The sequence below is a fragment of the Ahaetulla prasina genome, chromosome 3 (genome assembly GCF_028640845.1).
Source record: "Ahaetulla prasina isolate Xishuangbanna chromosome 3, ASM2864084v1, whole genome shotgun sequence".
NCBI classification, from domain to species: Eukaryota; Metazoa; Chordata; class Lepidosauria; order Squamata; family Colubridae; genus Ahaetulla; species Ahaetulla prasina.
Window position 1 is genome coordinate 80,221,121 of NC_080541.1, and position 14,824 is coordinate 80,235,944.

Genomic DNA, 14,824 nt, shown 5'->3' on the forward strand with positions numbered 1-14,824 from the left:
TCTTTTCCAAAAACACCACACTACTAACCAGAGCATATAAAATATTTGCTAGACCAATTCTAGAATACAGCTCGCCTGTTTGGAACCCTCACCACATCTCTGACATCAATACAATTGAACGTGTCCAGAAATATTTTACAAGAAGAGTTCTCCATTCCTCTGAAAACAACAAAATACCTTATCCCACCAGACTTGAAATCCTAGTCTTAGAAAACTTAGAACTCCGTCGCCTTCGACAAGACCTAAGTTAAACTCACAGAATCATCTATTGTAATGTCCTTCCTGTCAAAGACTACTTCAGCTTTAATTGCAATAATACTAGAGCAACTAATAGATTTAAACTTAATGTCAACCGCTTTAATCTAGATTGCAGAAAATATGACTTCTGTAACAGAATCATCAGTGCTTGGAATACTTTACCTGACTCTGTGGTCTCTTCTCATAATCCTAAAAGCTTTAACCAAAAACTTTCTACTATTGACCTCACCCCATTCCTAAGAGGACCATAAGGGGCGTGCATAAGCACACAAACGTGCTTACCGTTCCTGTCCTATTGTTTTTCTTTTCTTCTTCCTATATATATATATGCTTATACCTCCTTATATTTACTCATATATGTGTTTATATACTATATAATCTTTTTGTATGATATCTACATATATTGTTGTGACAAAATAAAATAAATAAATAAATAAAATAAAAAATAAATTTATATCTTCTCAATATAAAGCATTTCTTAATAGTTCTGTTCCTATGTAACAAAAATTATAGAGTGGGATTTTTTTTTCTTTCAGAGCCCTGAGGTTGTGTTTTCTCAAGGGTGAATTGCAGAAAGTCAATGCTTGTTCATAGCTGTTTTAGACTTAAAACATATAGTAATAGCACTTAGATTTTTATACTGCTTCATATTGCTTTACAGCCTTATTTAAGTGGTTTATGGAGTCAGCATATTGCCCCCAACAATCTGGGTCCTCATTTTACTAATCTCAGAAGGATGGCAGGCTGAGTCAACTTTGAGCCAGTTAGGATCAAATGCCTGGCAGTGGGCAGAGCCAGCCTGCAATATAGCATTATGATGATATTGTATGGTATGAGACTTTTCAAAGAGAATTAGATACGTCTACTGAACATTTAACAGCACTTCTAGTATTGTTAATTCATTTCTATTATTTAATTGCCAAAGTCAATGATTCACATATAAACATCACCAGGTGTATGCAATGTTGGATTCTAACCACTGCAGCCCATGGATCTGATGTAGGAAATATAGTCACAGGAGCATATACCTAGTGATGCTTATATGTGAATCATTGACTTTGGCAATTAAATAATAGAAATGAATTAACAATACTAGAACTGCAATTAAATACCCAGTAGAGATATAACATAACATAATACAGAGTTGGAAGGGACCTTGGAGGTCTTCTAGTCCAATCCCCTGCCCAGGCAGGAAACCCTACACCATTTCAGACAAATGGCTATCCAACATTTTCTTAAAAATTTCCAGCGTTGGAGCATTCACAACTTCTGCAGGCAAGTTGTTCCACTTTTTGATTGTTCTAACTGTCAGGAAATTTCTCCTTAGTTCTTTAAGTTCTCTCCTTCATTAATTTCTACCCATTGCTTCTTGTTCTACCCTCAGGTGCTTTGGAGAATAGTTTGACCCTCTCTCTTTGTGGCAACCCCTGAGATATTGGAACACTGCTAACATGTCTCCCCTAGTCGGTTTCATTAAACTAGACATATTGAGTTCCTGCAACTGTTCTTCATATGTTTTAGCCTCCAGTCTCCTAATCACCTTTGCTGCTCTTCTCTGCACTCTTTCTAGAGTCTCAACATCTTTTTTACATCGTGGCGACCAAAACTGAATGCAATATTCCAAGTGTGGCCTCACCAAGGCATTATAAAGTGGTATTAACACTTCACGTGATCTTGATTCTATCCCTCTGTTTATGCAGCCCAGAACTGTGTTGGCTTTTTTGGCAGCTGCTGCACACTGCTGGCTCATATCTAAATGGTTGTCCACTAGGACTCCAAGATCCCTCTCACAGTCACTACTATTGAGCAAGGTACCACATATATGGTACCTGTGCATTTTGGTTTTTTTTGCCTAAATATAGAACCTTACTTTTTTCACTGTTGAATTTCATTTTGTTAGATAGCGCCCGATGTTCAAGTCTGTCAAGATCCTTCTGTATCTTGAGCCTATCTTCTGGAGTGTTGGCTATTCCTGCCAGCTTGGTGTCGTCTGCAAATTTGATGAGTTCCCCATCTATCCTCTTGTTCAAGTCATATCTCATTCTCTTTGAAAAGTCTCATAATATACAGTTGGAGTATCATCCTCACAAAATCCCATTAAATTATCTTTGGGAAATAAAATCAACTATGGAAAAATTAGTTTAATGAGAGTAGGAGTAATTTCCTCATTCTATATGGGATTACAGGAAAAGTTGAAAACCAATCAGCAGTAGGGTTTTTGTAAATGGAAAATATATTTGTAATTAATTTGAACACACAAGATTTTGGGGGAGGTCTGTAATAAGCATAGTTTCTGTCAGAGTAAGCTACATTTATTACTCTCAGGCCAACTTATTAATGTTTTAATAAACAGGTCATTAATACATGTTATTTAACTACCCCATATTAGCTCCTATTCATCTTCTATTATGCATTATTCCTTGTTAACAGTTAAGAGATTCAGGCCCTGCACTGGAAAAGGATTTCAATTTTGCCTTGAATACCTCTCATTGCTCAGTTATAAGACACATTGTTATGTCAGAACATGTTTTTTTTTCTAGGAGAATGCTAAGGAAAGTGAATAATATGTTTTTGCAAAAAAGGTCACCAATGTTAATTAAAGTCTGTAAATAATAAAAACAGATTCCTAAGAACATTGCTTTAAAAGAAACTCAGCAATACTTAGAAATAACCCAATGGTTTTGGTGGGTCTGTTGTCACTATAGCTATTCTGAGAGGGGTTCACCGATTCTTTGGCATTATTTCATTTTATTTCATTATTTCATATATTATATTTCTTCCTCACCATCAGTCTGACTCTCAGCAGTTCAATAGATGAACCTCTCTCCCAATCAAGCTCTTTTGCCTTTGAATAAAAATAACAAAAAAATCACTTCATTAATTAAAATTAAAATAAACATTCAAAAATAGATATGCCATTTTGGTTTGTAATTAGAAATAGGCATTTTAAAAAAAATAAAAATTCAACTTAACACAAAAATCATAAACATATAATAAATTTATTATTTTCTCTATTAGACTACTTATTTCTGCCAAGCTTCTTAGTCCATTTAATTTATTGAAAAATTCTATTTTTCATATACACACACACACACAAACACGTATCAAATATATATTTGCTGATAAAGAAATAAAGGGAGATCTATTTCAAGCTTTTTTTAGCTTTCATCAGCTAGCCATACCCTTACTCGGATTCGAACTTGGGTAAGGGTATGGCTAGCTGATGAAAGCTAAAAAGCTTGAAATAGATCTATACTAGTCTCCCTTTATTTCTTTATCAGCAAATATATATTTGGTATAAAATGATTTGTTGTGAATGAGACTGCTTGAGGGCTCCTGGATTGGAGCTGAAAGGTGAAAGGGAAGCAGTATGCTCCCTCCCACATTGGGGCACACCAGGTGCTTCGACAGAAAAATACTTTATATATATATTTGCTGTTAGTTGCGAAGTCGTGTCTGACCCATTGTAACCCCATGGACAATGTTCATCCAGGCCTTCCTGTCCTCTACCACCCTCTGGAGTCCATTTAAGCTCATGCCTACTGCTTGAGTGATTCCATCCAGCCACCTCATTCTCTGTCATCCCATTCTTCTTTTGCCCTCAATCTTTTCCAGCATTAGGCTCTTCTCCAGTGAGTCCTTCCTTCTCATTAGGTGGCCACTAAGTATTTCAGTTTCATCTTCAAGATCTGGCCTTCTAAAGAGCAGTCAGGGTTGATCTCCTCTAGGACTGACTAGTTTGATGGCCTTGCAGAGGAGGAGTCTTCTCCAGGAGTCTTCTCCAGCACCATAGTTCAAAGGCCTCAATTCTTTGACGCTCAGCCTTTCCTATGGTCCAACCTTCACAGTCATACATTGCAACTGGGAAAACCATAGCCCTGAATATACGCACTTTTGTTGGCAGATTGATGTCTCTGTTTTTTAATAAGCTATCTAGATTTGCCATAGTTTTCCTCCCAAGGAGCAAGGGCCTTTTAATTTCTTGGCTGCAGTCCCCATCTGCAGTGATCTTGGAGTCCATAAAAATAAAATCTGTCACTACCTCCATTTCTTCCCCTTTTATTTGCCAGGAATTGAGAGGGCCAGATACCATGATCTTAGTTTTCTTAATGTTGAGTTTCAAGCACTCTACTTCACCAGCATCAAGAGGCTCTTTAGTTCCTCTTCGCTTTCTGCCATTAGAGTGATATCATCTGCATATCTGAAGTTGTTGATATTTCTCCTGGCAATCTTCATTCCAACTTTTGATTTATTTAGCCCCATCTTTCTCATGATGTGCTCTGCATATAAGTTAAATAGGCAGGGTGACAATACACAGCCTTGCTGGACTCTTTTCCCAATTTTGAACCAATCAGTGGTTCCATGTCCAGTTCTCACTGTTGCTTCTGGACCCAAATATAGGTTTCTCAAGAGACAAATAAGATGGTCTGGTACTCCCATCTCTTTAAGAACTTGCCACAATGTGTTGTGATCCACACAATCAAAGGCTTTAGCATAGTTTATGAAGCAGAAGTAGATGTTTTTCTGAAACTCCCTAGCTTTTTCCATGATCCAGCATATGTTGGCAATTTGATCTCTAGTTCCTCTGCCTCTTCAAAATCCTGCCTGTACTTCTGGTAGTGCTTGATCCACATACTGCTGGAGCCTAGCTTGTAGGATTTTAAGCATAACTTTACTAGCATGTGAAATGAGTGCAATGATGCGATAGTTTGAACATTCTTTGGCATTGCCTTTCTTTGGAATTGGAATGTAAACTGACCTTTTCCAATCCTCTGGCCTCTGTTGAGTTTTCCAAATTTGCTGACAAATTGAGTGTAGCACTTTTACTGCATCGTCTTTTAAAATTTTGAATAGCTCAGCTGGAATACTGTCTCCTCCACTAGCTTTGTTGTTGCTCACATTTCCTAAGGCCCATTTGACTTCACATTTAGGATGTCTGGCTCAACGTCAGTCACCACCCCATTGTGGTTATCAGGGATGTTAAGCTCGTTCTTGTATAGTTCTTCTGTGCAATTTGCCACCTCTTCTTAATCTCTTCTGCCTCTGTTAGGTCCCTGCAATTTTGGTCCTTTATCATGCCCATCTTTGCATGAAACATTTCCTTCATATTTCCAACTTTCTTGAAGAGATCCCTGGTCCTCTCTATTCTATTGTTTTCTTCTATTTCTTTGCCTTGTCCATTTAAGAAGGTATTCTTATCTCTTCTAGCTATTCTCTAGAATTCTGCATTCAATTGGGTGTATTTTTCTCTTTCTTCCTTGCCTTTTGCTTCCCTTCTTTCCTCAGCTATTTGCAAAGCTTCCTCAGACAGCCATTTTGCTTTCCTGCATTTCTTTTTCTTTGGGATGATTTCAGTTGCTACTTCTTGTACAATGATGCGAACCTCCCTCCATAGTTCTTCAGGTACTCTGTATATCCAATCTAATTCCTTAAATCTATTTGTAATCTACTATTCATCAGGGATATGATTTAGTTCATACCTGAGTGGCCTAGTGCTTTTCCCTACTTTTTTCAATTTAAGCCTAAATTTTGCAACGAGAAGCTCATTCTTGTATAGTTCTTCTGTGCAATTTGCCACCTCTTCTTAATCTCTTCTGCCTCTGTTAGGTCCCTGCAATTTTGGTCCTTTATCATGCCCATCTTTGCATGAAACATTTCCTTCATATTTCCAACTTTCTTGAAGAGATCCCTGGTCCTCTCTATTCTATTGTTTTCTTCTATTTCTTTGCCTTGTCCATTTAAGAAGGTATTCTTATCTCTTCTAGCTATTCTCTAGAATTCTGCATTCAATTGGGTGTATTTTTCTCTTTCTTCCTTGCCTTTTGCTTCCCTTCTTTCCTCAGCTATTTGCAAAGCTTCCTCAGACAGCCATTTTGCTTTCCTGCATTTCTTTTTCTTTGGGATGATTTCAGTTGCTACTTCTTGTACAATGATGCGAACCTCCCTCCATAGTTCTTCAGGTACTCTGTATATCCAATCTAATTCCTTAAATCTATTTGTAATCTACTATTCATCAGGGATATGATTTAGTTCATACCTGAGTGGCCTAGTGCTTTTCCCTACTTTTTTCAATTTAAGCCTAAATTTTGCAACGAGAAGCTCATTATCTGAGCCACAGTCAGATCCTGGTCTTGTTTTTATTGACTGTATAGAGCTTTTCCATCTTTGGCTGCAGAGCACATAGTCAGTCTGATTTCTGTGTTGACTGTCTGGTGATGTCCATGTGTAGAGTTGTCTCTTGGGTTGTTGGAAAAGAGTGTTTGCTGTGACCATCGTATTCTCTTGACAAAATTCTATCAGCCTATGTCCTGCTTTATTTTGTACTCCAAGACCAAACTTGCCTGTTATTCCGGTTATCTTTTGGCTTCCTGTTTTAGCATTCCAATGCCTCGTGATGATAAGGACATCATTTTTTGGTGTTAATTCTATAAGGTGCTGTAGGGCTTCATAGAACTGGTCAATTTCATCCTCTTCAGCACCAGTGGTTGGGGCATAGACTTGGATTACTGCGATATTGAATGGTTTGCCTTGGATTCGAACTGAGATCATTCTGTCATTTTGGGGATTGTATCCCAGTATTGCTTCTCTTACTCTTTTATTGATTATGAAGGCTACTTCATTTCTTCTGAGGGATTCTTGCCCGCAGTAATATACCTGATGGTCATCTGAATTAAATTCACCCATTCCTGTCCATTTTAGTTTGCTGATTCCTAAGATGTCAATGTTCAGTCTTGTCCTCTCTTGTTTGACCATGTCCAGCTTGTCTTGATTCATAGATCTTACATTCCAGGTTTCTATGGGGAAATAATCTTTACAGCATTGGACTTTCCTTTCACCACAAGATGCATCCACAGCTGAGCGTCCTTTCAGCTTTGCCCCAGTTGCTTCACTCTTTCTGGCACTACTAGTACTAGCCCTCTGCTCTTCCCAAGTAGCATATTAGATACTTCCGACCTAAGGGGCTCATCTTCCAGTGTCATATCTATTTTCCTTTTGGTACTGTCCATGGGGTTTTCATGGCAAAGATACTGGAGTGGGTTGCCATTTCCTTCTCCAGTGGATCACATTTTGTCATGACCCCCTGCTATGACCTATCTGTCTTGGGTGTCCCTGCACGGCATAGCTCATAGCTTCATTGAGCTACACAAGCCCCTTCACCACGACAAGGCAGTAATCCATGAAGGGTATGTATGTATGTATGTATGTATGTGTATATATATACATGTATATGTGTGTAGGAAGCAGTATGCATTCTTTAGTTTTGGGAACATTGGATTTAAACCATGGAGTTTTCTGGGCAAACAAATAGTAATAGATTGTCACTGCCTTGTTTTAGGACAGAGTCTTTCAATCTTAGCAACTTTAAGCTATAAGGACTTAACTTCTAGAATACCCTAGCCCAGAGGTTCCCAATCTTTTTAGCCCGCGGCTCCCCCGGAAATCCGACCTGCAACTGCGCATGCGCACCAGACGCGCCCGCGGCTCCCCCGGAAATCCGACCTGCAACTGCGCATGCGCACCAGACGCCCCAGAAATGGCGCATCAGCACCGGACCCAGCGGGCGCAGATATTCCGCGGCGCCCCCATGACGATAGCGCGGCTCCCTGGGGAGCCGCGGCTCACAGTTTGGGAATCACTGCCCTAGCCAGTTTTCTGACTGGGAAATTCTGGGAGTTGAAGTCTGTCCGCACAGTTTCAACTTGCTAAGATTGAGAAACACTATTTTAGAATATTGACTTCCAATCTAGTTCACTCCAACTACCTGCTGAACTTTTCAAAGACAGCTTAGCTAGGTCTGCTCTGAGTGTTTGCTTTTATGTGTAAGCTATAGTAGGGTGGGTTTTACCAGTTCTGTGTGGGAATATACCATCTGGACATCCCCACAAGTTGTTGTGTCTGCGCCCCCCGAGCCGGGCCCCCTGCCAGAAAGTGACTCGGAAAGTGAGGGGGAAGGGCCATCAGGACTTACCTCTGGAGCACCGGCTTCCCTGGCTCAGCTCCAGGAGCCAGAGGCAGGCCAGGTGGAGGAGATAATGAGGCCTCCGTCCCCTGACTCTTCCCCACCCCCCAGGCCACACCTCCAGACCCAGCTGATGGCAATCAGGCCTGACTGGACCCTAGGTTTCATAAGCAGGAGAGGCGGGAACAACAGAAGCAGGGGTGGGGCAGGCCTAGGAAGTGCTGAGTCACAGAGCCACACCCCACAGAGTATAAAAGCAGCACTGGCTGCTCTTCTGCTCTGTGACGAGCAAAAATTGAGCTGAATTATTTGACTCGGGGAGAAGTGAGCTGAACTCTTTGACTCTTGGAGAATTGAACTGAACATTCGGCCTGGACTGCTGACTTCCTGGTTGCCTGGCAACCCCAAGATAAAAGGGAGACTTTGGCAGGCAGCTGCAGATTCCCTGCCAGGACTGATAGCAGCCGTGAACTCAATTACTGGCTCATTTAGCCAGCTCGCGTGGCTGAGGCCGGGAGGGGACAGAACACAAGATGAATTATTTTTGCAATGTTGTTTTCCAGAGCTTTTGCAAATATTTGACGCAGGATCATGCCATATCTAGCCAATCTTTATCAACGGGCTTCAGCAGTTTGTAAAGGAAAATGTCGTGTCCCACTCCTCCGCTGACGGCTGGGTCCGGGAAATCCGAATCAGGCGTGCCTCTGCAGCTCTGTCCAAAGTCCTAGCAAAGTCCTCAGAGCAGGCAGGAGACCAGTAAGTGACTTCAGCAAGATAAGTTTGACTTTTTGCCTGACTCAGAGACTGCCAGAAAGTAGCTCCTTTATATAGGCCATGGGGTGTGGCACCATGACTCAGCACTCATTAAGGCCTGCCCCTCCCTTCCCTCTGTAGCCTCCGCCTCTCCAATCTTCTGATGCGAGGGTCACACCAATCAGCTGTTCTTGGGAGTAAACCCTCCTCAGGCTCACCTGCTGTGGAGGAGGGGGAGGGGTCTAGCTGCTCCGTTTGCCTGGGCATGGAGTCAGGGCTGGGGCAGGGAGATTCTCCTTCTGCAGTTTGTGTGGGCATGGAGCCAGGACTGGGACCGGGAGGCATACATTCCTCAGTGTGCGGGAGCAGGTAAGAAGGCCCCGGCTGCTCTGAGGGCGGGCAAGACACAACAGAAAACGTCAGAAGCCACATAATCATTAGCGAATGGAGGACTGTGGATCATTCAAACTATATTAAAAGCATACAAAAACAGGGTGCAGCAAAAAGCCACGGCTATTTCTTTCAAGTGCTTTGTTATTGCATTTTACAGCAGCACAGTCAATAGATTTATTGCATAGATAGTATAACTTTGTGAAATAACCAGATGGTTTTATTATCTGATCAAGATCGTTTCATTTTTCAATCATGAGCCCAGGCTTTTAGATTTACAGTAGGCAATAACTGAAGCCGTAACTTACAATACATGAACCTTCTGTGGGATTCTGTTCCATTCAGTATTCTGTATCGATTATCAGTCTTCATTGGGTTCATTTTTTTAAACTTGTTCTAGGACAGGGGAGATCCTGGTTCATTTCTGCTCTCCGTCCTGGAAGCTCACTAGTGACTGTAAATCAATCATTGTCTCTTATTCCAATGTTTTTCACAGGGTTCTTTAGGGGAAAAATTGACACAGGAAATTCTGTGCATGACAACTTGAACTCCTGGATGAAAAACATGTAGAAAATTAGCAAATAAATAATGCATTTAATCTATAGAGTGGATGGTGGCATTTTGGCAACATTAGTAACATCATCCTTTTGTGAACTCAGGTGTGTGTGTGTGTGTGTGTGTGTGAGTTAAGAATGATACTCTTCTTCAGATAGATAGATGATAGATAGATAGATAGATAGATAGATAGATAGATAGATAGATAGATAGATAGATAGATAGACAGAGGTACATATATACATATACATATACATATACATATACATATACATATACATATACATATACATATACATATACATATACATATACATATATATATGTATACATATGTATATATATATGTAGATCTTTGGTTATTCGGGTTTTCTCCGTAAAATTGAAGTGTCTTGGTGACGTTTGACAAAGTCTCATTCGTCATCTTCAGGCTTCAACCGTGCTTCTGGGAGCAATGTGTGACTGCAGCTGTTTCTTCCTTTTTAACTGCTAGTGGGGGTTTGAACTGATTGGGTGGGAGCTTGGCTGTGCTCTGATTGGATGGGGTTTTTTTGGTGCTCTGATTGGATGGGGGGGTGTCCTCTTTGGGTGGGGGCTTGGTTGTGCTCAGATTAGTCTGAGATGCAGGGGGATTTGAGCTGGTGAGCTGCACAGCTGTTGTCCGGCTTCGTGTTCGCAGTCGTGCCACATCTTCACAGTGGGTGTCAGTCTGCTGCATGTATGGATTGGAGGGGTTTGAAATGGCCAATGTTGCAGCTGCGGTCTGGCTTCTGGTCCTTAATCGTGCTTCATGATCAGTGTGGGTTTGGGTCTGCTTTCTGGGTGGATGTGTGGTGGTGACATCCTGTGTGGACCTCGTGAGTGTGGGTCTGGTGTCATTCCTCGTGTTAGGGACACGTTTGTCAATAAGGGCAGGTTTCCAAATGGCTGGTAGGCGGGAGGTATCATCTCTTTTGTTCATGCTGTGTGGGCGTTTTTCTATCTCGATGGCTTCTCTGATTATTCTGTTGTTAAAGTGTTCAGTTTTGGCGATAGTTCTGGTCTTTTTAAAGTCAATATCGTGTCCTGTGGCTTTAAGGTGTTGGACCAGGGAAGAAGTTGGTTCCTCTTTTTTGACTGAGTTCTTGTGTTCTTCAATGCGTGCACTTATTCTTCTGTTGGTTTGTCCAGATGCCCTAAGCTCTACGGCCTCCCCAAGATACACAAAGAAGGAACCCCACTCAGACCCATAGTCAGCTCCATAGGCTCACCTCTACAAAACCTAGCCAAATTTCTCGCCAAACAACTACAGCCCTATGCAGAATCCATCGCCTCACACGTCCAAAACTCATTCCAGTTCATAGATATCATAAAGAAACAAAACTTACAGCCCAGCGACCTACTCGTGAGCTTTGATGTCATATCCCTCTTCACCCAAGTGCCAATCAAAGAAGCCTTGACAGCTATCCAAAACAAATATAACCCCCCCAAGCACATCCTAGATCTGACCAACCACTGCCTATCCAACACATACTTCATCTATAATGGACAAAAATACAAACAAATAGAAGGAGCACCCATGGGATCACCCCTCTCACCTGTCATTGCCAACCTCTACATGGAACACTTTGAAACCCAAGCTCTAGAAAAATCTGATCACAAACCCAAACTCTGGCTCAGATACGTAGATGACACCTTCATAATCTGGCCACACGGGAAAGAAAAACTTGACAACTTCCTCACACACCTCAATAGCCTACACCCCAAAATACAGTTCACCATGGAAACAGAAGTTAACAACCAACTTCCCTTCCTAGATGTCTTAGTCTACAGGAAACCCAATGGCTCCCTAGGACACACCATCTACCAGAAGAAAACACACACAAACCACTATCTGCACGCACTCTCACACCACCACCCAGCACAGATCAACTCCGTAGCCAAGACACTCATCTATAGAACAAAACGCTTAGCTGACGAACAACACCTAAAAGCCGAACTACACACTCTCACAAACGTACTAACATCCAATGGATTCCAGAGAAATAAGATTACCAAACTAATCCAAAAAGAACCCCCCACTAAAATCCAAGACAGAGAACAAGAGAACGGCACAGCCCTCCTCCCATATATAAAAGGCACCACAGACAGAATCAGCAAGATCCTCCACAAACACAACATCAAGACAACATTCTGCACAAACCAAAAAATATCCACCATCTTAAGAAACCCCAAAGACAAAATTGAGTTAGAAAATCAAGGAGTATATGAAATCCCATGCACCGCCTGCCCCACCACATACATTGGACAAACCAACAGAAGAATAAGTGCACGCATTGAAGAACACAAGAACTCAGTCAAAAGAGGAACCAACTTCTTCCTGGTCCAACACCTTAAAGCCACAGGACACGATATTGACTTTAAAAAGACCAGAACTATCGCCAAAACTGAACACTTTAACAACAGAATAATCAGAGAAGCCATCGAGATAGAAAAACGCCCACACAGCATGAACAAACGAGATGATACCTCCCGCCTACCAGCCATTTGGAAACCTGCCCTTATTGACAAACGTGTCCCGAACACGAGGAATGACACCAGACCCACACTCACGAGGTCCACACAGGATTTCACCACCAAACATCCACCCAGAAAGCAGACCCAAACCCACACTGATCATGAAGCACGATTAAGGACCAGAAGCCAGACCGCAGCTGCAACATTAGCCATTTCAAACCCCTCCAATCCATGCATGCAGCAGACTGACACCCACTGTGAAGATGTGGCACGACTGCGAACACGAAGCCGGACAACAGCTGTGCAGCTCACCAGCTCAAATCCCTCTGCAGCTCAGACTAATCTGAGCACAACCAAACCCCCACCCAAAGAGGACACCCCCATCCAATCAGAGCACCAAAACCCCCATCCAATCAGAGCACAGCCAAGCTCCCACCCAATCAGTTCAAACCCCACTAGCAGTTAAAAGGGAAGAAACAGCTGCAGTCACACATTGCTCCCAGAAGCACAAAGCTGAAGCCTGAAGATGACGAATGAGACTTCGTCGAAACGTCGCCAAGACACTTCCAATTTTACGTGGGAGAAAACCCGAATAACCAAAGATCTACATACAAACACCCGCGAAAACCTCAGAAAACTATATATATATATATATATATATATATATATATATATATATATATATATATATATATATATATATATATATATATATATATATATATATATATATATATATATATATATATATATATATATATATATATATTATAGAGAGATGGCAGCTCTGACCACACTTTGCTTGCACAAGCATGAAGCCGAAAGCACCAGCCTGAAGATGATAAGTGAGATCTCGTCAAAAGATACTCTCAAACTTACATGGGAAAAGACCCCGAATATGACAAGACCTACATACCTATACCCGTGAAAACCTACGAAAACATATATATATATATATATATATATATATATATATATATATATATATATATATATATATATAGAGAGAGAGAGAGAGAGAGAGAGAGAGAGAGAGAGAGAGAGAGAGAGAGAGACAGAGACAGAGACAGAGACAGAGACAGAGACAGAGAGACAGAGAGAGAGAGAGAGATAGACAGACAGACAGACAGACAGACAGACAGACAGACAAGCAGCAGTGTTGTCTTTTTTTTTCTGAATTGGCATAGTGCTTATGAATTTGCTAAAGAGTAAGTAAAGGAAAATCGAACACAAAACACAAACAACAAAGCCACCATTGTGAACATTCCTTCACCATTCCTGATTGGCGTTTGCCTCTGGGTCCAGAAACATAAAAAAATAATAATAACATTAAGAGGTAGGAGGGCATCTCTATGAGGCACCTGGATTTAACTAGATCAGTATGGTAACATGCTTGGTACTGAAATCTAGAGACCTTTTTTTCTTTTTTTAAACATCTGTGTGTAGGAGAAAATAGAGATTAGGAAAAGAAAATTAAATACAGGCCTGATGAAAACCAATGTTCATTTGCCCAGAGAACATGTTAGGCGGGCAAATATTTTAATAGATGTGGGACACACAAAGCTTTGCTTTACTAAATTATCCTAATGAAAAATGAATGTTGTCCATTAATGAATTAATGGAAACCATCCTGCAGATTTTCAGTGGTAGCATAGACAGACATTGTCCAATATCGGTGGCATGGTTTTCTTTACATGAATCATCAAGGAAGAAAACAAAGTTCTAGCCCAAAAATGGTTCTATGAAATAAGTCAAAGTCTCTCTGCTTTCTATCAGATGATCACATGCCGCAACATTCTGGAAGGAAATATAGAGAAAGAAGAGAAAGAGAGGGTGACAGAATGACAGAATACTCTTGGAAAGTATTCAAAGGGCGTTTATTTTTTCCACATGAAATCTGATATTTGGGCAGTGCAATTGTTCCACACGACTGTTTAAGCAGAAATGAAGTATTGCATAAAACTCCAATATTTGTGAATATTATGTGTTTGCTTATTATTGGCAGCCTTCAATTTACAACCACAATTGAGCCCAAAATTTCTGTTTTTAAGCAAGACAATTGTTAAGTGAGTCACGCCCCAGATTACGACCTTTCCTGCTACAGTTGTTAGGTAAATCACTGTAGCTGTTAAATTAGTAATAGAATTGTTAAGTGAATCTGGCTTCCCCATTGACTTTTTCTTATAAGAAGGTTGCAAACGGGGATCACATGACCCGGAACACAGCAATCATCATAAATATCACTTGCCAAGTATCCAAATTTTGATTATGTCGCCATGGGGATGCGGCAAAGATCATAAGTATGGAAAACGGTCATAAGTCACCTTTTTCAGTGCTGTTGTAACTTCGATCAGTCACTAAATGAACTGTTGTAAGTCAAGAACCACCTGTACACGTATCTTCAGAGCCTGA

At 40.9% G+C, this 14,824-nt stretch overlaps 1 protein-coding gene across 1 annotated transcript in view; it reads left to right on the forward strand.

The window, feature by feature from the left end:
• Positions 1-14,824, forward strand: part of LOC131195313 (uncharacterized) — a 222,272-nt gene that overhangs the window by 173,699 nt on the left and 33,749 nt on the right. The window lies entirely within an intron of this gene.